The 23171-nt window shown below is 50.8% G+C and overlaps 1 protein-coding gene across 1 annotated transcript in view; it reads right to left on the bottom strand.

Annotated features, from left to right (window-relative positions):
• Abat (4-aminobutyrate aminotransferase) overlaps nucleotides 1–23171 on the bottom strand; it is a 79882-nt gene that overhangs the window by 41366 nt on the left and 15345 nt on the right. The gene's annotated exons all lie outside the window — the stretch shown is intronic.

Here is a 23171-nt window from a genome sequence, read left to right as displayed (position 1 = left end):
GTCCCCAGCCCTGAAGCAGTGCTGGACGCCTGACAAATGTGCTGTGCCCAGGGTGTCATGTTCCTGTGCGGCTTCCCAGGCCTGTGAGAGGGAAGTTCTGCATGCATCGTTGGCTAGAAGTGAGCCCCTGGGCCTCTCTGGGGCCCCAAAGTGCTCCCTCTCACGGCCCTACCTCGGCTTGAGACACAGCACTGGCAGGGTCTCAGGACATTCCTTCCCCGGCTGCAGCCCCAACAGTCAGCTTTCCTGCAGACTCAACGGGACACAAAGACACATTTGGCCAAGGGTGGCTCTGTTGTCAAGGCCAGGGGTTGCCATGACAACCAATAAAGCCGAGCCCTGGGCCTTTGCGGAAGGCTAACAGGGCCCCATTCATGGGCTCTGATGGATGGCCTTGGGACGGAGGCTTATCGCTGCCGGCTTCCCTCCCCACCCCTCCCCACCCCGTCCAGCAGCCTGTCCTGGTTTCTGTGCAGCGTGGGCGCCAGCCCACCCTCCCTGTCCACATGGTGCCCTGCTCCTGCCTCCTGGGGTGAGAGGCAGTCTTCAGCCCCTGGGGGCAGGAGAGAGGGGGACCGGTCCTGGAAACAGGCTGAAGGGGCAGCTGAGAGGAACAGGAGCCAGGAAGCGGGTCCAAGTCGCGGCTGGAATAGATCTTATCCTGGTGACTCTGGCGGTTGTTCTCCTCGGGGCTTGCGTTTCCTGCAGGATGGGAGGAAGGAAGCTGCCCACAAGCTCAGGAGGCACTCAGTTTGGGAAGGTCCAAGTGCAGAATGAACCCGGGAGCCGCAGGAAAAGTGCCCCGTGGGATTTCTGCTTCCAGGAGCTCTCTGGCCTGGGGGAGGCGTTTCCTCCATGGCCTGTCATGACGGGCACCCACAGTGGCCTGCTACGAGCCCGAAGGCCCAGGTCCATAGCGAAGCTGGTGAGCCCCGGCCTCCCACCCTCCTGCGGCCGTCTCGGGGTCCTCCTGGCCCAGGCTCCCTCGGCAGGACTTGGTGAGCTCACATCAGACACTCAGGAGAGGTCGCCTGGGGCGGGTAGTGACCCATCTGTGAACAGAAAGGCCAGGCGCAGTGGCAAGTGGAAGTCCTCGGCACGTCAGGGACATGGAGCCTAAACCCACGGGAAGGAGGTGCGTGGCCAGGTGGGGGCTGGATTTCAGGTCCCGTCTGGAAGCAGGAGAGCAGCACAGAACCTGGGCCAGCGAGGTGCCCCCCAGGTGCTGCGAGAGCCGCCCCGGCCCAACCCCAGAAGGTCCTGCTTCTCGAATCTGTTCGGTTCCCTAAATGCTCACCGAGCACCCACACCAAGCCCTGGTAACCCGGGGTGAGCCGGCACAGGCCGCGCTCTGTTCTCTGGGACCGCGGGCTCCATGGGAAGGACCAGCCACCCGCAAACAGAGTCGGTGTGGCGGGAGCAGCCACAGCTCCCTTCCAGAGAAAGGAGGCCACCTGCACAGACTCCAGGAACTGCCAAGTGCGCAAATCCCGTGACTGTCGCCAACAAGACCCTCCTCTTCAAGGACTGCACGGTGTGCGAGCTGGATAGGCTCTGTCGGTGACGCTGACGGGAGTCACTGCCTCACAGTGCTCCTTATGCCCTTGGAGAGATCCTCCCTCTGTAATTCGCAGGGTATTGTTTCACGTGCTCGTCTGCAGGAATCCGTTTGGATTTCACCAAGGCCTGCCACGTGGAGGCTTCTCACACACTGTCTCATCTACTCCTATTCCCATCTTTCAGGTAAGGAAATAGGCTCAGAGGGGTTCTGCTGTTTGCACGTGAACACACAGCCGGAGAGGGCGGAGCTAAGGTAGCGTCAAGGCTGCTGGGGTCTGAAGGCCACCATCTTGACCCAGACCAGGTTGGCAGCTTCAGTCCCCACTCAGAACAACACCAGGCAACTCAGACCAGAAAAAGGCACTTCAGCAGCACCACTCGAAATGGCTTCCTGAAGACCCGCTCTCTGGCCACACACTCCCCTGCCTCTGAGAAACCCCAACCTTAGCCCGCATCTGGCATTCCCTTACACCCCAATTCTTGGTCCTCTGCCCCTTCCAGGAAGCAGAGGCCCAAACTCCATCCCTCCCAATGGAATGTGAGGTCCTCACAACAGCCTGACGTGTCCCTCAAAATCCACAGGTTGCAACCTAATCCCAGGAAGGGCCCTGGGGAGGTGCTGAGGTCAGGAGGGCAGGGCTGGGTTGGACAGGACCAGAGCCCTGACAGAAGGGACTCCAGAGAGCTCCCTGCCCCTGCCACCCAGTGAGGACACCGGGAGAAGTGCGAGCAGAAAGGCGGCCCTCATCAGACGCAGAATCCGTTGTGCCTCAACATGGAAGTCCCAGGCTCCGGAACTACAAGGAGTAGCCTTTGGTACTAGGGATCGAACCCAGGGACGCTTTACTACTGAGCTACATCCCCGGTCCTTTTTTAAATTTTGAGACAGTGTTTTACTAAATTGCTTAGGGTCTCCCTAAGTTGCTGAGGCTGGCCTCAAACTTTCCATCTTCCTACCTCAGCCTATTCTCAACTTTTATGAGATCCAGTTCTGTGGATGCCACACAGAGTGAGATCACAAAGCACTTGTCTTTCTGTGCCAGGCTCATCCCACTTAATGTAATGCTCTCCAGTTCTATCTATTTCATCACGATGGACAGCATTTCATTCCTCTTCATGGCTAAATGGTATTCCACGTGCATATGTGCTACATCTTCTTTATCCCTTCATGAGCTGATGGAAACTCGGGTTCTTTCTAGGACTTGGTTATTTTGAATAGAGCTGTAGAAGCACAGACGTCTCTGTGACACACTGATTTCCTTTCTTCGGCTATAAACCCCAGTGGTGAGATGGCCAACGCTGGGGTTGTTCTCTATTAACTTTCTGGGGAGCCTCCAGGCTCTTTTCCATACCTGCTGTGCCAACTCACACCCCTGTCAACCCCGAATGAGGGCTCCCTTACTCCAGACCCTTGGGACCCTTGTTACCTTGGTCTTTTTGGTCAGGGCAGGGAGGTGAGACTCACGTGGTTTTCACTGACACTGCCCCGAGGTTACTGATGTTGGGCATTTTCTCAGATACCATTGGCCACTTGTAGGTCATCTTTTAAGAAGTGTCTATTGAGGTCTGTTTTCCATTTTTTAGTTGAATTTTATTTTTCTATTATTGAGTTATTCGAGTTCCTTATACATGGTGAGTATAAACCCCTTGTCAGGTGCATGGTCTGCGAATGTTCTCATGTGTTCTGCAGGCTGTCACTTCACTCCACCCGTGACTTCCCTTGCTCTGCGGAAGCTTTTTAGCTTGGTGTCATCCCGTTTGTCTATTTTTGCTTTTGTTTCCGATCCTTTTGGGGAGTCTTATAAAGAAAGTCCTTGCCTGTTCCAAGGTCCTGAGCGTTTCCCTACGTTTTCTTCTAGGAGTTTCCTATAATTTAGGTTGTGCATTTAAGTTTTCAATCCCTTTTGAGTTGGTGTGTGTGTGTTTAATATGGTGACGGGGGGGCGGGGGGGGAATAGCTTCATTCTTCTGCACGTGGACATCTCGTTTCCCCAAGAAGTGTTCTCAGGTCTCTGCTGAAGATCAGCTGACTGTAGGTCAGGGGTTCGCTTCTAAGCCCTGCATTTTGTTCCATTGATGTGTTTGTCTGTTTTTATGTCAGCACTGTGCTGTTTTCATTCCAGAGGTATGGTAACGCTTCACAGACACACACACACACACACACACACACACACACACGCCCCTGTAGCTGGGCTTCAGAATTGTACACACGAGCTCTACCACGGAGCCTCACCCCAGCCCTGTCTCACATTTTGAGGTCAGGTAATGTGATGCCTCCTGCTTTGTTCTTTAGTTCAAAATAGTTTTGTCTATTTGTGTGTGTGTGTGTGTGTGTTTCCATGTGAATTTTAGGATTGCTTTATCTATTTATGTGAAAACTGTCATTGGAATTTGATATGCATTTCACTGAATTTGCAGACCACTTTGGGGATTATGAACACTTTAACAACATTTATTTTTCCAAACATGGGGTGTCTTTCTGTCTTTCATGTGTCTTCTTTGATTTCTTTCATCAATGTTTTATGGTTTTAATTGTAGAGACATTTCAGCTCTTTGGTTAAATTTATTCCTAGGTATTTTATTTCATTTTTTTGGTAGTTATTATGAATGAAATTGCTGCCTTGACTTGTTTTGTAGGTGATCTGTATTGGAGTATAGAAAAGCCTTTGACCTCTGTTGGTGTCATATCCTGCAACTTCACTGAATTTGTTTTCTAGTTCTAGTTTTTGATAGTGTTTGGAGCTCACTGTGTATAAGACCATGTCATCTACAAACAGTGACAATCTGACCTGCTCTTTTCTAATCTGGATATGCTTTCTCTTTCTTCCTTTTGCCTGATTGTTTGGCCAGAACTTCCAGAAGTAGGTTAGGTAAGGATGGTGAACGTGCTCACCCTGGTTTTGATCCAAAACTTACAGAGAGAGCTCTCAGCTTCCCCACTCACTATCATGTCAGCTGAGAGATTGTTACTTAGAGCCCCTTCTTTCACTTTTAAAGAACTTTATTATATGGAGGTATCTTACTCCTATACCTAATTTTCTCAGAGCTTTTATCATGAAGAGATATTGAATTCCCCCTTCCTCGTCTTTTTTTTAACTGCTTTTGGCTTAAAGTCTATCTTACCTAGTACACATCCCTCTACCTCTACTTTCTTTTGGATCCCATTTGCATGGATTATCTTTTTCCATGGCTTCATTTTCAGTCTATGAATGTCCTTAGAGGTGAAATGAGTTCCCTGTGAGCAGCAAACAGTTGGGCCTTCGGGGGGGGGGGGGGAATCTATTCAGTTTCTCTGACTTTTAATTAGAGAATTTAATCCATTTACATCAATTATTGATAGGTAAGATCTTAGTACAGATATTTTGTGATTTGTTTTCTAGTCTTGTGGTTATTACTTTCTTTATTTCTCCCTCTCTTATATCTTCCTTTGTGGCTAAGTTCTGTTTCTCTAGTAGTGGGTTTTGATTTTGGGGTTATTATTTTTGGTTTGTCTATTAGAGATTTTTGCTTTGTGGTTTCTAGGAGGCTTACAAAAAAATCTTCTGACAAGCTATTTTGAAGTGATAGTAACTGTTGTAAAGATAGGAAAAGAAACAACAACAACGACGACAAAAAACCCGGCTTGCACTCTATTCCTCTCCACATTTTGAATTTTTGCTATTCTATTTTACATTTTTGACATTGTCTCTTATCTATCTCTTATCATATTAATTTAGTTATTACTATTTATACTTAATTTGTTCTTTAGCACTGAAGCTAGACCAGAGACCCTACACCTAATAGAAAAAAAAGTAGGCCCAAATCTTCATGTTGGATTAGGCCCCGACTTCCTTAACAAAACGCCTATAGTGCAAGAAATAAAATCAAGAATCAATAAATGGGATGGATTCAAACTGAAAAGCTTCTTCTCAGAAAAAGAAATAATCAGTTAGGTGATGAGAGAGCATACAGAATGGGAGCAATTTTTTACCCTTCACACATCAGATAGAGCACTAATCTCTAGGATATATAAAGAACTCAAAAAACTTAACGCCCAAAACCCAAATAATCCAATCAATAAATGGGCCAAGGAATTGAACAGACACTTCTCAGAAGAAGGTGTACATTCGACCAACAAATATACAAAAAAAAAAATGTTCAACGTCTCTAGCAATTAGAGAAATGCAAATCAAAACTTACTCTAAGATTTCATCTCACTCTAGTCAGAATGGCAGTTATCAAGAATACAGACAACAATAAGTGTTGGTGAGGATGTGGGGAAAAGGCACACTCACACATTGCTGGTGGGACTGCAAATTGATGCAACCAATCTGGAAAGCAGTATGGAGATTCCTTAGAAAACTTGGAATGGAGCCACCATTTGACCCAGCTATCCCACTCCTTGGTCTATACCCATAGGACTTAAAATCAGCATACTGCAGGGACACAGCCACATCAATGTTTATAGCAGCTCAATTCACAATAGCTAAAATGTGAAACCAACCGATATGCCCTTCAATAGATGGATGAATAAAGAAACTTTGGTATATATACACAATAGAATATTACTCAGCATTAAAAGAGAACAAAATCATGGCATTTGCAGGTAAATGGATGGAGGTGGAGAATATCATGCTAAGCAAAGTAAGCCAATCCCCAAAAACCAAAGGCCGAATGTTCCTTCTGATAAGTGGATGCTGACCCATAATGGGGAGGGGGAGGCGTTGGAAAAATGGAGGAACTTTGACTAGGCAAAGGGGAGGGAGGGGAGTGAGGGTGCATGGGGGCAGGAAAGATGGTGGAATGAGATGGACATCATTATTCCAGGTACATGTGGGACTGCACATATGGTGTGACGCTACATCATGTAAACCATAGAAATGTAAAGTTGTGCTGCAATTGTGTACAATGAATCAAAATGCATTCTGCTGTAAGATATACCTAATTAAAATAAATAAATTTATTTTAAAAAAGAGATGGCATTTGGTTACATAATGGCCTATACGTCCTATGACCTCTAAAGTCAAATGGAAATAATGTATTTTTCAAAAATAACCTTCAGAGTAAATATACAAATAAAAGAAAAATGCAATTGAAATCTTAGTCTCCATTGAGTTACTTTAGAAATAAATGTTGGTGAAGGAACTGGTACAATATTAGAAGCTGCTGGTCTGCACATGCAAAGCAAATAATTATTATATTAAAATTACAGTTTTAAAAACATTTATTTCTCATCTGGCATCAAATAAAGTTTAATTGCAAGTTGTTTTTCGTGATTTTCTTTTGGGGATATATTTTCAAAAAGATATACAGGAAGTTCATCTCATTATTTCTAAGTAGAATTCATGTTTGAGCTTGATTATGATATGTCTTGGGGTAGACTTCATTGAATTGAATCTGACTAGTCACCTTTGACCTTTCTGTACCTGAATATTGTAACTTTCTCTGGATTTGGGAAGCTTTCTACCCTTTGGCATTCTTAAGTCCCTTTTGAATCCCAATACATGAATATTTACTCTTTTGATGCTATACCAAATTACTATAAGCTTTATTTCTCTTCAGTCTTTTTACATTTTTCTCCTCCAACTAAATTTCCAAATAGCCAACTTTCAAGGTCACTGATTCTTCTGGTCTATTCTGCCACTAATGCCTTCTATAATGTCTTCCACTTCATGTAGTGTGCTTTTCAACTCAAAGGTTTTTAAAAATTACTTCAATGTTTCTGTTAAGTCTCTCTGATAAAGTATTGGATCATTTCTCTTTTCTTGCAGTCCACTGAGTGTTCTTTTTTTTTTTTTTTTTTTAAACTTTTTTTTTTTTTTTTAATTTTTAATATTTATTTTTTAGTTATGGGCGGGCACAACATCTTTGTATGTGGTGCTGAGGATCGAACCCGGGCCGCACGCATGCCAGGCGAGCGCTCTACCGCTTTAGCCACATCCCCAGCCCCCCACTGAGTGTTCTTACGTCAGCTATTTTAAATCCTCTGAGAGGACATCCACATCAAGTGGTTTGTGGTGAATTGTGGGTGCCTTATTTTGTCCTTTAGGTGAGATCATGGTTCTCGGAAAGCTCTTGATGCGTGTTGGCATGTGATGACGTGTATACACTGGAGGGTTAGGGGCAGGAAAGATGGCGGTTCATTCATGCCTGCGCTTGCACATTCCCAGGCTCCCAGCTACCCAAGGCTAGAGCCCAGGTGTTGGCTGGACACGCAGCACCCTCCACCTTCCTGGCTGTGCCTCCTGAGGGGTGTCCTCTTGTCCGCGCGTCCTTTCTGCCTCGCCTCCGGCCGACATTCCCTGAACTCCCTGCACCTCTTCATGGTGCCTCAAGTTATGTCCTCCGAGAAGCCTTCTTGACCCTCGATTCAGAGTCAGAGGTCACTCTTCTGAATTTCTCAAGTAACTGATCACTTTTTGTTGTTATGAAAATTTTCAGGTACAGGTGAGCTGAAAGAACTGGGCTACGCTCACCACCAAGTTTCAGCAGTTACCGTGGTTGGGGTTTCCATGGTTTAGATACACAATCTCACAGTTTACCGTGGTCACATCCCTGCTTCTCCTTTGTCCTAAGAACGCTCTTCCTCCCTCCCTCCCTCCCTCCCTTGTTAGGCACTGGTATCTCCTCACCACCGCAGGCCCAGGTGGCAGGGAGGTGGGACCACACAGGGAATCTCTTCCTTCCCTCGCAGCACAAGAGCCAGAACACAAACAAGTGAACACGTGAGATAACTGCACAACCTGAAGAGGGTGGTCAGCATAACAAGACACAGTGACCCGTCCCTCTGCACAGTCCCAGCCTGTGTCACACCCAGCGGAGGTCATCACATTTGCTGTGCTCCAGAGGACTGAGTGTTCCCAGCGCGGGGCCCACTGTGACAGCCTGGGTTTTGTGGCCACTGCGGCAGGAGTCCTTTCCTTCCTGGCTCCTTGGGGGAGGACCAGGACCACCCCTCTGCCTGCTGGTCAGGACTGCGGCCACCCTCCTTCCGTGCCCACTCTCAGGATGGCTTTTTGAATGTGTGAACACCTGGTTCCCAGAACCAAAGAGCCAGGGATGGATCTGCAGACACCGTATCTAGGTTGCGCCTCGCAGCTCCGAGGAGCTGAAATGCCAGGGAGGATAACCCGAGCCTGCTCCAGCCCCTGAGTCTGGGTGTACGCGGATCCACCGAACAGAGGCCCTCGGTTCAGTGGAGTCTCCGTCATGGAGGTGGGAACCCGGAGGGCAGTGCTGCCCTGGACGGAGGCCGAGGAGGAGGACTCTCACCTCTGTGTCCAAACGGAGACCCCAGGAGGCCACCATTTAGGAACTGGCCACTCAGAGGCAGGGGCTGGCCCGGGAGGCCTTGGAGGCGGTTCTGGAAAGCGCACACCTGGAGGGGCACATTCCCAGGGCCAGAATGGGGCGTGGCAACAGCGGGTGCTCAGGACACCGTGGGGTCCCGTGACGGACCCGCCAGCGTTCTCATGGCCACGGAGCTCGCCACTGGAGAGCCGTCTGGCGGTTCTCAGGCTGCTCTTCAGGGCCGGCGCCCTGCGGGTTCTTTGTAAGGCCATGGACGTGCTGCGTGTCTGCCTCTCTGCACGTGGTCTACGGACACGGGAGCAAGGTTCCTTCCTCCCCACAAGACCGCGTTCGTTCTCCTGGGTCAACATGGATCCCGTCTCGAACACAGGGATCAAGGGCACAGCCCCCACGTGCCGGTTGCTGGGCTGGCACTCTGTCTGCTTCAGCTGAGCCTGTCCTTGCAAAGGTGTGACACGCCAGGCGCTGGAGTCCAGAGAGGGTAGTGACTGTCCCATGTCCCTGAGCTTGTCAGTGCCAACGTCGGCTTCAAGCCCTGGACTGTGAGGCTCTGATGCCTGCGCCTCTCGGCACTGAGAGTGGAGCAGGGCCCAGGGTGGGTCTGGGATTTTAACTGGATCCCCCAGTTAGTCCTCCCGATTCCCACTTCAGAGTTCCTCCCGTCGCCGGCTGCCTGTGAACATCCTCAGGCCATCGGGGGCTCTCAGGAAGGAGAGGGAGAGGACAGCAGGCACCGGGGGACAGAGCCTGCTGACGGGGAGACTCGGGTCAGGCCTGAGCGCCAGGGCTGCAGCGTGTCACCTGCTGTCTGGTTCAGGTCAGAGCCAGGATGAAGTCACAGGGACACTGGTCTGCGGCGGGGCTGCCCACCAGAAATGCAGCGCAGGTGTCTGATGCATGCCTCGGAGGAAGCTTCCCATCTTCTGGTCCCCACGGCCTGAGCCGTTCTAATGGGGCATCTGATTTAACCCGAGGTTCCCAAAACACAACAATCCAACCCAATCCCCATCAGTACTAACAAGAGGGTATTTTACGTTTTTTAAAATACTAAGTCTTCAAAGTGACACGGGCATCTCAGTTGGGATCAGCCTCACCTCAAGTGCGCCATAGCCGGCCTGGACACAGGTGGCCACTGTCCTGAACCCTGGGTGCTGAGGCTCAGGCCGGGGCTGGTCTATGGGCTCGGGCCTGCCTGAAGCCATGCTGCAGGGACAGGTGGCGCAGCCTGACTGCTGCCATCAACGGGGCCACATAAGGAGGGTGACACAGGACTTGCTGAGTGATTGGTGGGACCCGTGCAAAACAGATATTCCAGGCCCCTCGCCAAACAAGTGACTGAGAACATCAAGCCGGTGACAGCAGAGCAATATTCCAAGCACAGGCTCTTCTGAGTGTGGGACCCGTACTGTCCACAGGCTGCAGACCCAGGAAGCCCTGGGGACAGAGGAGGCCCCTCCAGGTTTGTCCCGGGGGGGGGGGACTAGGGTTCCAATGACAGCAGTGACTATAGGAGTGACAGCAACGACAGCAGCCGTGGGTCAATGAGCACTTACCCATGACGTTCTGAGGACCAAACCCTGCTCTAAGTATCACACAGAATGCCCTTAACAATTCACACCAACTCTCCAAAGTAGATGTAGGGATTATCGACTCTTACAAAAAGAAAGGAAGGAAGGAAGTTAGGAAGGAAGGAAGGAAGGAAGGAAGGAAGGAAGGAAGGAAGGAAGAAAGGCCAGAGAAGTCAAGTGACCTGCCCAACATCACACAGCTGTTAAGTTCGCTAGTCAGGCTATGAACCCCGGCTGGCAGCAGATCCAGCGCCCTCACCCTCTATCATGTGGCAAAGCCCTAAATTCAGACCCCAGGTACTTCTTGGACAGGTACAGGACTGCTGAGCTACCTGGAGTCACTTCCCAATAATCAGAGGTAGGGGTATAATGTGGTCTTGCCTTGGGCTTCAATCTGGCCCTGCCTCTGTTTGCCCACCTGGAACATGGGTACGGTGGGCCCCAGCCCAGCTGCTCTGGGTATTGAGATCATCTGTGGATAAAGCCGGGCAGTGTGCCTAGCACGTAGTGGCTGCACAGCAAATTTTGAGCCTACAGAAAAGTCACAAGTGCACTCAACAGGCACTGGATGTCCCCAAACACCAAGGGTTCGTGCCTGGCCAGGTCCACACCACTCTGGCTATCCATGGGCCATTTGAGAGCTAGTCACGGCCACTGTGATATTCACCCCTCCAGCCTTCAGCTGGTTCCCCAAAGAGCAAGGACACTTCCCTGTGCAACCTCAGCAGGAGCCACCTGAGACACAAAGCATTTCACTCTCAAGAAATGTGTCACTGATAAAGCACCCATATGGACATTCAAGCTCCCCACGTGGCCCGGAGTGTCCTTTGTTCCCCTGATTCAGGCCTTGCCCAGGATCCCACGCTGGGCTTGGGTCTGTGGCCCTTGAATCTCTTTTAAGCCAGAACCCTTTCCCAGCCATTTTGTCTTTTGGGACGTGAACGTGTTAAGAGCCCAGGGCACCGACTCTGCCTGTGTTAGTCTTAATGTTTTAATTTAATTCTCTGCAAATCAACGGAAGCTCATGAGCAAATGTGGGAAAGGAGGCTGCGGACACAGGAGCCAGAGGTCACTGTGGAGGGGGCCCAGGAGGATGGTGGACAGTACTGGGGGTACTTGGTGGAGGGTAGAGCTCTCCTGGGAGCAACAGAGAGGAAGTGGAAAGGTAGTTAGGGCTGTGGCAGGTGGGCAAGAGTGGCCACGGCCGCCAGAGGCCAGGGCAGGGGAGGAAGACGGCCCTGGGAAGAAACGCTAGGCAGCCGTGCTTCCGTGTGGCCCCGGAGGGATCGGGTCTGTCTCCACTGGGAGCAGAAACTTCCTGAGGTTGGCGCTTGGGTCTGGCTCTCTCCTCTCTCCCTGGTGCCCAAGCCACCATCAGTATTCACCCAGAGCAATGGCTTTCAAGTCTCCTGGGGGCCCGGGGACAGGCCACACACAAAGGATTCCCTTCTGGGTGACCTGGCGGCCAGCTCGCACACACCTCCAGGATTCCTGCACCTTGCCCTGCCAATGAGATTCTGTTTGTAAAATTTCTTTCCTCTGCTGCCTATTGGGACACGGACTGCTTCCGTGTAAAATTCCAAAATGAATTTTTGAATCTTGTCCACAAGCTGCGAGGGGAGCCGCCGTCCTTCCTCCCACCCCCTCTGGGCGTGAGTCCTGCCGGTTGTCAATTGAGATTCTCCCTGCAAACTCCTTCCATCTGGTGGAGGGAAGGAGGCGGGATGCCCGCTGACAGCGCCTCCTGATCTGCCGGCCTCGCTCGCTCGGCTTCAAGGAGAAAGGGATGCGAGTGCTGTTTCAGCCCCGAGAACGGGAGAGAGGGATTTATTTTAGGGCTTGAGTCAAAATGCTTTTCAAGGCGACCCTTGTTGCATTTCCGGGGACCAGATGCACGCAGACTTTTCTGCAAGCCTCCGGGGGAAAGCAAATTGCTTACTTATCATCTTTGTATCTATCTTTATTTAGTTGCTGGTTCAAAGAGGCTTAAGAGAACATCCTTGAAAAATCTGTCATGTACGTCTGTGTGTCCTTCACACAGAAAGCCTCACATAGGTGTGTCTGCACACATACATGTACGCGGGCACACCCACACGAACTTGCATATCCCAGCACTGCATTGAGACACCTCCACATATCAGCACACACGCCTGCACTCACGTGCCTGGCAGTCAGGGTCCTGCAGCCTGTTCTGCTTAAAGCACTCCCTCTATGTCATGCTGCAGAGCCCCAGACGCGCGGCTCACTGGGCTCATCCTCAGAGCTGCTGCCGGGTACCAGCTCCCACGGTGGGAGGGTGCTCCGGACCTCCAGGTAGTCGCCAGAACATGGGGTCAGGTTCAGGAGGGAGAAGAGGGCCCCTGGAAGCAAGCAGTTTTGGGAACAGGATGCGCTCAGCTGGAATCCAGCGAGTGCTCAGGGAGAGGACGAAGGTGGAGGAGGAGGAGGAGGAGGGAAGAGCCAGGGACTGCAGAGGGCTTGGAGAGAGGGGAAGAGTCACAAGAGACAAGGGGAACCAGGGACAGGAAGGGAGAGAGAAACAGGGAAAACGGAACACAGTTGTTTTTTTTTTTTTTAACATGTTTTGAGCCCCGTTGGTTTAAGCCAGAAAGATGAGCGGCATCTTCTCAGACCTTCAGAAACCAGCCGTCCTCACCCCTCCCCTCCCAGGCCTCTTCCTAGACTCCTAAATGGCTCCCCCAGGACGCCCCCCGTGTGGGCTGCTCAGCAGAGCCAGGCTCAGCAGAAAGGGGCTGAGCCAGGAGGGGTGCCAAGCCACTTCCAAGACCCCGCAGGGAGGGCTGTTCTGGCTTTAGGGTCCTCCGACCCCCTCCCGGGGACTTGGGGTAACCTGGGGATCAATCACTATCCCCCACAGCCTTCGCTGGGGTCAACGCCTGTCCAAGAGGGGCCCCGAGGAGGAAGTGGGGATGATCACGGGACGGGGAGGGGGAAGGAGGGTGACACAGAGCTTTCGGTCATGTGCAGCTCATCGGTTGCCATGACAACGGCAAGGGGTGGGGGCACCCAGACTGTAGGCTGCCGGAGACATGTTGGCTCTAAATCACCGCGACAGCACTTCAGTTGAGCTATTACGCCGTTGCCCGGGCAACCAATGGGATCAAATCGCAGAGGAAATCTATAATTATTACAAGGCAGATACCGGGTACTCGGCGCAGTGATCAGCACATTAGGGCCATTGCACCTGATTTCTGGGAGGGAGAAAGGCGGACCCCTGCCCTCCAAATCTGGGGAGAACAGGCCAAAGGAGATTGTAGCAAGGCAGGTCTGTTGATGTCACCGATTGGGAACCCGGAAGGAACTCTTGGCAAAGGAGAAATAAATATTGGGTGGAACTACATGAAATTGCCAATAATTACCATTGGGAAACATTTCCCAGGGATTTGTCATGGAAATTTCCATCGTATGGGAGAGTTGAAAGAATCTCACCGTGAGCACCTACAAGCCCAACGCATGGCTCCCACCATCCACATTCCCGGCCTTGCTTCACCACTCGTCTACCCTCCATCCGCTCTCAATCCTGTTTTTCCATGCATTTCAAAATAAACTGCAGACATCAGCACCCTTGCTCTAAAATACTTTGGCCTACATAAAACAAAGATTTGATCATCTAAATAAAATTTTTATAGTTGTAGGCGGACTACATACCTTTATTTTACTTATTTTCATGTGGTGCTGAGGATCGCACCCAGGGCCTCACACTTGCTAGGTAAGCACTGTACCACTGAGCCCCAGCCCCAATCCCAAGATCTGATCATTTTTGAACAACAAAAATATCAATTTCAGGGGCTGGGGTTGTGGCTCAGCGGTGGAGCACTCACCTAGCAAGTGCAAGGCCCTGGGTGTGATCCTCAGCACCACATAAAAATAAATAAAAGTATTGTGTCCAACTACAACTAAAAATAGATATTAAAGAAAAATAGCAATTTCATATGGCTCAATCTAAACAGAATAAAATCTAGGTTTCTGTCTGTCTACTTATACATCTATCCTTCTCTTCTCCCATCCACCTGTCCATCTTTCTGTCCATCCATCCATCCATCCATATTTTCTTCTATCCATCCAGACCCTCTTGGATTCATCTTCTCATCTATGCGCCCATCCATCTATCCATCTTCTCTTCCATCCATCCATCATCCATCTTCTCTCCCACCCACCAGTCCATCCATCCATCCTTCCATCCACTCACCTTCTCTTCCACCCATCCACCCCTCTTCTATCATCCATCCATCTCTCCAGCAACTCTCCCATCTCTGCAAGACCTCGGGCACACTCCTGGTTTTCACCGTGCCCCAACAGGAGACCCTGCACACCAAGCTCAGCGCAGCCTCAGCCGCAGCACGGCCTTTCCCTTCCTGCACCCGTTCCCTTGCTGTGTGCAGCATCTCAGTGAACAACCACTAGGTGCAAGCCACAGCCTCGAGGGACCCTTGGTTCCTCACCCCCTCCACTCACCCCCACGCCCTGGGCATGGACTTCCACAGGAACCCTGGGCTCCGACTCCGCTGCTCTTTCTCTTGTCCCTGCTCTCAGCTGCCCAGCCTCCTGACTGGCCTCCCAGCTGCCCTCTCGCTCCCTCTCTGCGTTCTCCACATTGGCTTGTTATCATGAAGTATCTGGCCACGTGGATCGTGTGGGGCTTTTCATACACTGCTGGTGGGAAGGCAATGTCTGCAAACATTTCAGGGAGCAGTTTATCTAAATCTACAACATTTTAAACACACAGACCATTTTCTCCAGCATAAATCTACTTGCAGGAATTTGTCTCATTGACATAAACTGAAAAGAACCTAAGTGTCCATCTGTGGAAACTATCTTAATAAATTTTGGCACACCCGGGATATAGAATAGCATGCATCCAGTAAAAAGAGTGAGGGGGTGCTCTCCGTGCTGCTGTGGGAAAGTGCTGCTTCACATACTAAGTTAAAACGAGTTGTAAATGAGCAGGTGTGGGGTGCCCCCCAGGCCTGGCAGCTCCTTATCCTTGGCCCCTACATTGGTTTGAGGTAGAAGTGGGTACTGATTTGTCCAGGAAACATGTCGCAGGTGTTGAGACGGCTTTCCACCCGGTTGGAAAACAAGAGTGGAGCACAGGAGTGGCATCTCTGCCCGCAGGTCACCCTAGGAAACAACAGCACGGCACCAGCAGGAGAGTCAGCCTCGCCAGCTGCTGGGCTCTACTACAGGCTGGTTTTCTCTCCTGTTCTGGGGAGCGCTACGGGAGCTATTTAATGGGAGGGCGAAGGAAACACAGAAACGCACCTTGGAGGCTTGGAAAGTTCTGAAAGAGTCCGGGAAGGTTGGCAGAAGAAGGCCTGGGGCTAGCTCCTGCTCAGACCTGGAGGTGCTCCTGAGCCTCAGGTTCCTCATCTCCACGAGGAGCTGCCCAGCCTCCCGAGTTGCTCTGAGGGACAGCAGTGGGGAGGTGAAAAGGCACGCCACAGTCCAGCTCGCTGGACAAAGGAGAGTCACTTGGTTCCTCACCCCCTCCACTCACGCCCACGCCCTGGGCATGGACTTCCACAGGAACCCTGGGCTCCGTTCACCCCGGAACGTACTCAGCCCATTCTGCACACCCAGTCCCAATCCATGCCTTCGCAGATGTTGGCAGAGGCCCGCCCAGGTTAGGTGTCGCCCCTGCCAGCTTCCCGAGAGTGCTGCGCCCAGGGCAGGCCGGGGCGTCCTGACTGCAAAGTTCATGCCCTTCCTCCTCACTGCCTCCTCCTCCTCCCCACTTCCTCCTCCTCCTCACTGCCTCCTCCTCCTCCCCACTTCCTCCTCCTCCTCCTTCTTTTGGCACTGGGGATTGAACCCCGGGGCGCTCTACCACTGAGCCACACCCCCAGCCCATTTTTATTTTTCATTTTGAGACAGAGTCTCACTAAGTTGCTTAGGACCTTGCTAGATTGCTGAGGCTGACCTCCAACTCGCAATCCTCCTGCCTCAGCCTCCTGGGTCACTGGGGTTACAGGCAATGTGCCACTGGCCCACCTCATCCCTACTTCTTAAATCATGCCTTTGGACCAATGCTCTTGAAAAGATGGGTATATGTGAGTCATGTGTGCAAGTTCAGGTTTTCTAGTAGTCACATTAAAAAGAAACAGATGGAATTAACGTTGTATAATCTATGTAACCTACATATAATGTATACCCTATGTATAATGTATAATCTACTTAACCAATGTATGTGTAATATATAAAAAACATTATATGTAATGTATAATATATAATATGTATAACACCCTGTTTAACCTGTGTATAGTGTTATATATTCCATTTAATGTATATTTTATGTGTGATGTATATAATTTTATGTATAATTTATAACATATAATGTAAAATATATATAATGCATAATATATACTATATATGATAACTGATGTAAATGTTGTTTGTTCTTTTTAACCTAGGTCCAACATATCATTTCAACATATAATCAATATAAAAACCACTTAATGAAATTTTTATGTGATTTTTGGCAAACTAAGTCTCCAAAATCAGGCGTGTATTTTATGCTTCTAGCACATCTGAATTCAGCCTACCCACATCTCGGGTACCGTGGCCACGTGTGGCTCACTGGAGAATGTAGCCTAGGTGGGAGGGCTGGGACAATCTGGAAGGAGGTGAACCCTTAGCTAGTGACCAGCACTGGCTGATCCCCTGGTACCTCTTCTCCTGCCCTGTGACACAGGGGCTCTCGAAAGCTACAGAGGAGAAAAATGAGCTCATGTAGTGGAGGAATACATCCACCATCTTGGAGCCCATCTGAGGAGCTGGAGTTCAAACCAAGGTTAATTGAAAGCCCTGGTCTCATGTCGCTGCCGACTAATAATAAATGTTCTAGAATGCTCTGTACATCTTGCCAGTCACACGTCTGGAAACATGAAACTCCAGAGAAAAGCACTTGCCTTGTAGCACTTGATTTTAAACAATCTGATGAATCAATAGGTCAGATCATTTAAAAGTTCGAAGGCATGTGACCGACCTGAACTTCTCACCCGCGGAGACCTTGGGAACCCACCAGGTGATCCGTGCCACCCACGCTCTTCTTCTGTCTCCATGGGACTGAGATCAGGTTCAGTTCCGAGTCCCTCGGGGCAGGTCCCCTGGGAACACAGAGCTGCTGGCTTCTTTCTGTCCTGGACTGGAGGGTTGTGGGAGGCTCTCTCCCCCAGCCAAGCCCTTAGTAATTTTCACTAAGACACGTGAGTCAGGCAATGTCCCTGTGGGGACGGTCATGGCGGTAATGACTTTATGACGGGTCCTGGTTCTGGGGTGACTCTGGGCTAGTCCAGAGGCTGGGCGAAATGTGACCTGGGGTGGGCATCATTCTGGAGTGCTGGTGAGGTCACGCAGGGTGGGGTCCCGCCAGCTCCCCTGGTCTCACAGTGTGGCCACGTTTAGAAACACCCTCGTGAAACGCCGCGGCGGTCAGCCCTGACTTCTGCGACTGAACCAGGACCACTCGAAGTGGAACTCAAATTTGCCTCTGAGGTGTCTCCAATCCATCTGCTGGTCTCCCCAGTCCCACCCCTCCTCCTGGCCACCGTGGTCATTGGTGATGGCTCAGCAGAGCCATGCAGGGATACGAGGTCCCCGAGGGCACATGGCAGGACGTGCAATATTTGTGGAATAAATTCTTTCATTCCCATTTTACAGGTGGGGGCGATGAGGGCTCAGAAAAAAAGTTACAAATGTATGAAACGTCTATCCTAAGATCCTACTGTGCGCAGTGCTACTCAAGGGCACACAGGCGGGACCGGGACGTGGGCAAGTGGCTGGTATACTGAGTCACACTCACTCCTCGGCATCACTCACTGCAAAGGGACCATGAAATGTGCCCTCTCGCTTAACCGCTTTGTAAAACCGAGGGTGCGTCAGGTGTGGCGCCCACAAACCAACCAACCAGCCAACTCCCTGAGAGCGGAGCCTCTGTACCTCTGGCCCTCAGGGCTGAGGGTTCGAGCGTCACCCCCAGCTCCCTGTCCAGATAGACACTCGTGGGGGCTACCCGAGTCTAACCCTTACGGAAAACAATGGGGCCACAGGGAGAATGGGATATTAAAACTTTTAATGTCAAAGAATCCCAACTCTAGAAATTGAGCCAATGCAAATAAACCTGGATGAGGGAACAGCTGTGTTCAGAGATGTCGCGCGCGGCGTCATGCAGAAGAGCGCGCGACCAAAACCCCCGTGAACACCAACAGCAGAGGACTGTTGGGGTAGAACAAAGACTTGATCCTACGGAATTTACTGGAAACTAAGTAAAAGATAGGCAAATGATTTCTGAATCAATGTAATGAGAGAAGGAAAAAAATCACATAGAATTTCCTGCGCAGCCTGGCTGTAATTTTGTAGAGGTGCGAAAACAAGGTCATAAACCGATACCTGCTGAAGGAAGTCTGGAAAGAAATGGGCTTTCTGTTTGACAGTGTTTTGTCTTGGATACGAGGCTGTTTGTTCCCCTACATTTTTGCAGTTTCTGATTCTTTGTGAATGATCTGTATGATCGGTTTTATCCAGCGTTTGGGGGAGAGGGAGCCTCCTTACCGTTCTCAAATAATCCAGAGAAACCTTAACAGGGCATGAGGGGAACGTCAGGGGACGGCAGCAAATGTGTCTAGACATTTAATTATGGGACAACAGCTACCGAATAACTCGACATGGCTTTAACAGAGAGCCCCAGAGGCACCTGAAAATTGATCTGTGTTCCGTTTGGATTCTGAAGGTGTGGAAAGAGGAGACGAACCTCCAAATGCACTATAAAAAGGACATTAGTTTTCTGGCATTGAACCAGGTCAAACTGTCTTCCAGTTCCCAGGTGGAAATGCTTAGAGCTGGAAGTGGGTCGCCAAATCAGGGAGTTTAGCGCATTTGTTTCACAGGGAAGCCAATCCCAGGACAGTGGAAGCCAGGGAAGCTCAGAATTCAGCTTGGAATTCCTTGAAGGCCAGGAACAAGGATATCTGGGGGCTAGGCTGCCCTGGGATCCCACTCTAGACCGGGGTCTGCAAACCAGGGCTATGGGCCCGATTTTGTTAATAAAGTTTTATTGTAACCCGGCTACACCCAGAGAGAGTGCTCTTGAAGCTGGGAGAGAAACCGTGGGACCCCCCCACCCCCCAGGCTGAACATATCCTTTACAGGAAAAGTCTGCCCGCCCCTGCTCCAGGCATTCCGAGCCTTCAAGCCACAGGTCTGTCCTACTTCCTGACAACCAAGTTCAAGTTTAGAGAAATCTCGCAGACCCACTTTGGCAGGGTCTCTTTGGCTCTTTTTTTCCCCTGACACATCAGCATACAAAGAGCATTTATCCAAAGCCCATGCTGATTTTTTTTTTTCCCGTGTTCACCGCCATTTATAAGACTTTTCCTTGAAACGATCTTGCTTTCTAGGGCAGGGGAGGTGGCTCAGTGGTAGAGCACTGGCCTGCAGTGTGAAGCCCTGAGTTCCATCCCCAGCACCCCAAAAGAAAAAAAGAAAGTTCTCTTGTGTTTTTAACAACAATGCGGGCAGGGGAAGCCTTCCCATCACCATTATGCCTGGAAGGCCAGTATTGTTTCTATAAATAGAAGGTGACACCGTGACCACAGAGTTGTTCTTCAACTGCACCTGAACGCTGCTCCACCCTCCAGAGCCCTCTCTGATCCCGAGGTGCACCTTACAGACAGATCCAGATCGCTCCCCTTCTTCACCCCACCGCACCCCTCCACCACCCCCTTCGCCAGCAAACTGCTCACTCTGTGTCCAATCCACACAGAAGCCTGAGGCATTTTTTGCAAAAGTTTGGTCAGATCTCCTCAGTCCTCCCTCTGGTCAAAGTCCTCCAATGGTCCCCATTCCACGGAAGAGACCTCCAGGAGGCCCGCTTGTCCTCCGCCCCGCTCCCCTCTTCTCCCGGCACCCCTCGCTGTCTCTCCAATCCCAAAGCTCGGCTCCCACCCTCTCCCCTTCCCCCGAGGCCCAGGTGGCTCCCTCTCTGCCCTCCTCAGGTCTGCGCTGTCCAGTTCCCGGCACCCTGCCCTCGCTGGCCCTTCCCCCTTCCCTGCTTAACGTGGATCTTGTTTGACTCCTGTCTCCCACATCCCCAGAGAGATGCGGGCTCAGGGCTGCAGCGTCCCGCCTGCCGCCGTCCCCGCGAAGCTGCAGCTTCTCTTTCCACCATTTCAGTTACCTGAGGTCGACCAGGGTCCGAAACGGTTGGTGCGAAGTTCCAGAAACCACCGAGTCACACGTTTTAAACCGCACAGTGTGCTGAGAGTCATGGTGGAGCCTTGCAGGGTCCCGCTCTGTCCTGCCCAGATGTGAATCGTCCCTGGGAGCAGCTGCACACGTCAACCACCCATTGGCCTCTCTGTAGCGGCCTCAGTAATCAGAGGGACTGTCACAGGGTCACAGTGCTTGTGTTCAAGGAACCCCTATTTTTACTTAATAATGGCCCCAGGTGCAAGAGTATCGAAGCCAAGGAGTCCCCAGGCATAAACCACGGAGGACAGATGAACCCCAGGACTGTGTGGCCAGGCTGCCAGGCATCCAGGAGAATTTGCAGTACATCCAGGGTCTGATGTCACCTGCTGTTTCAGGCATCCCTGGGGGTGTTGGGATGTATCCCCTGCAGAAAAGCGGGGGACTACTGTATTTTGATCACTGAGAGATGTGGCATGATGCACTATTATATTTTAATTTTACAAAAGGGTAAACTGAGGCACAGAGTCACACCTGTCCAGAGTCACATTGGAATTCCATCTTTGCAAACCTTTGAAACTGTGAGCCAAAATGAATCTTTCCTCCTTTAAGTTGTTTATCTCAGGTATTGCGTCATAGCAGCAGAAAGTGAACAAACATGGGGAGAGGGAAAGGGAGTTATTTTTCAATGGTTGCAGAGTTTCTTTTTAGAAGTTTTGAAAACAGTGGTGATCGTTGCACAACAGTGTGACGGCAACCGAAGCCACTGAATTGTACACTTAAAATGGCTGAGACAACAACAATTAAATCACTGAGTGTACACTTTAAGCAGGCAAACTGTGTAGCAGGTGAATTATATCAAAACAGCTGTTGTAAAAAAACAATGTAGATCAACAAATATATGAAAACATGTTCAATGTCTCTAGCAATTAGAGAAATGCAAATCAGAACTACACTGAAATTCCATCTCACTCCAGTCAGAATGGCAGCTATCAAGAATACAAGCAACAATGAATGTTGGCGAGGATGTGGGAAAAAGGCACACTCATACATTGCTGGTGGGACTGCAAATTGGTGCAACCACTATGGAAAGCAGTATGGAGATTCCTCAGAAAACTTGGAATGGAAGCACCATTTGATCCAGCTTTCCCACTCCTCAGTTTATACCCAAAGCATATTACAGTGATATAGTCACATCAATGTTTACAGCAGCTCAATTCACAATGGTGAACTACAGAACCAACCTAGGTACCTTTCACAGATGAATGGATAGAGAAAATGTGCTACATATACACAATGGACTATTACTCAGCCTTAAAGAAGAATGAAAATATGGCATTTGCCAGTAAATGGAGGAGCTGGAAAACATCATGCAAAGTGAAGCAAGCCAATCCCCAAGAGCAGGCTGACTGTTTTCTCTGATATGAGGATGCTAATCCCCAATAAGGGAGTGGAGGTTAGGGAAGAAGAGAGGTACTTTGGATCAGACAGAGGGGCGTGAAGGGAGGGGAGGGTGTCTGGGGGTGGAAGGACAGTGGAATGGATCGGACATGACTACGTGTGCGGTGTGATCCTGCATCATGTGCAACCAGAAGAACGAGAAGTTATACTCCACTTGCGTGTGAGGCGTTGAAGTGTGACTAGTCAGGACGCCACCACCGCGTGGCAGAAGCAATGCCGGGCCAGCTCCTGGCACTGCTTACCAGGGTCGGCACTGCCCACTTCCTGCCCTTGGAGGCTGGCCTCCATGAGAAGGGAACTGCTCTGAGACTGCTGAGCCAGGAGAAGTCCGAGCCACATGGAGAGCCAGGAGCATGAGACCTGTGCACAGAGAGAAGCAGCCGCCGTGGACTCCAGCCCCAGATGGAAGTGGCCCTAACTGCACCACAAACCCCAATCCAGGCCGCCCCTTGAGCCCCTGGGGCGAGAGACGGTGACGGATTGCTGCGAGGCACAGAGTTCACGCCACGGAGGGACAGCCCCCGCGAGGAGCCTCGCACAGGAGGGCTCTGCACCGAGGGCGGTGCCGCCGCTCAAACACGGGCGCTTCCCGCCACCTCCTATCCGTCTGGCAGGTGGCCTGACCTCTCTAAACCTCAGCGTCCTTGAAATGGGGTCACACCTCCTTTATCCGTGGGTCTAAGGAGGTGACACCTGGCGGGACACTGCCCCATTTTGCCCACCTGTCTGTCAGCCCTCGAGGTCTCTGGTCCATCTCCTCCTGTCTGCAGGGAGCCGTGGGACAGGGGTGGCCTTCAGGAGCCATGGGACAGGGGTGAGAAAGCAGTTGCTGGATAGGAACCGTGAGCTCAGGGGCTCTCGATTCTTCCTCTGGCCCCGACGAGCCTGGAAGCCTCCGGCCCTCAGGGAGCGCAGGGCCCTGTGGACACCTTGACCTCGAATCTCTGGTCTCCATAAGTATAAGACAATGTATTTCTGTTGTTTTGAGGGACCCAGCTTGTGGTGATTTGTTACAGCAACTCCAGGGAATGACGGCACAGCTGTTCCCCTGTATTCATGGGGGCTTGTCCCGGGACCCCCTCAGCC

Source organism: Marmota flaviventris, chromosome 19 (genome assembly GCF_047511675.1).
Source record: "Marmota flaviventris isolate mMarFla1 chromosome 19, mMarFla1.hap1, whole genome shotgun sequence".
NCBI lineage: Eukaryota > Metazoa > Chordata > Mammalia > Rodentia > Sciuridae > Marmota > Marmota flaviventris.
This window is presented reverse-complemented; position numbering and strand designations above follow the sequence as displayed.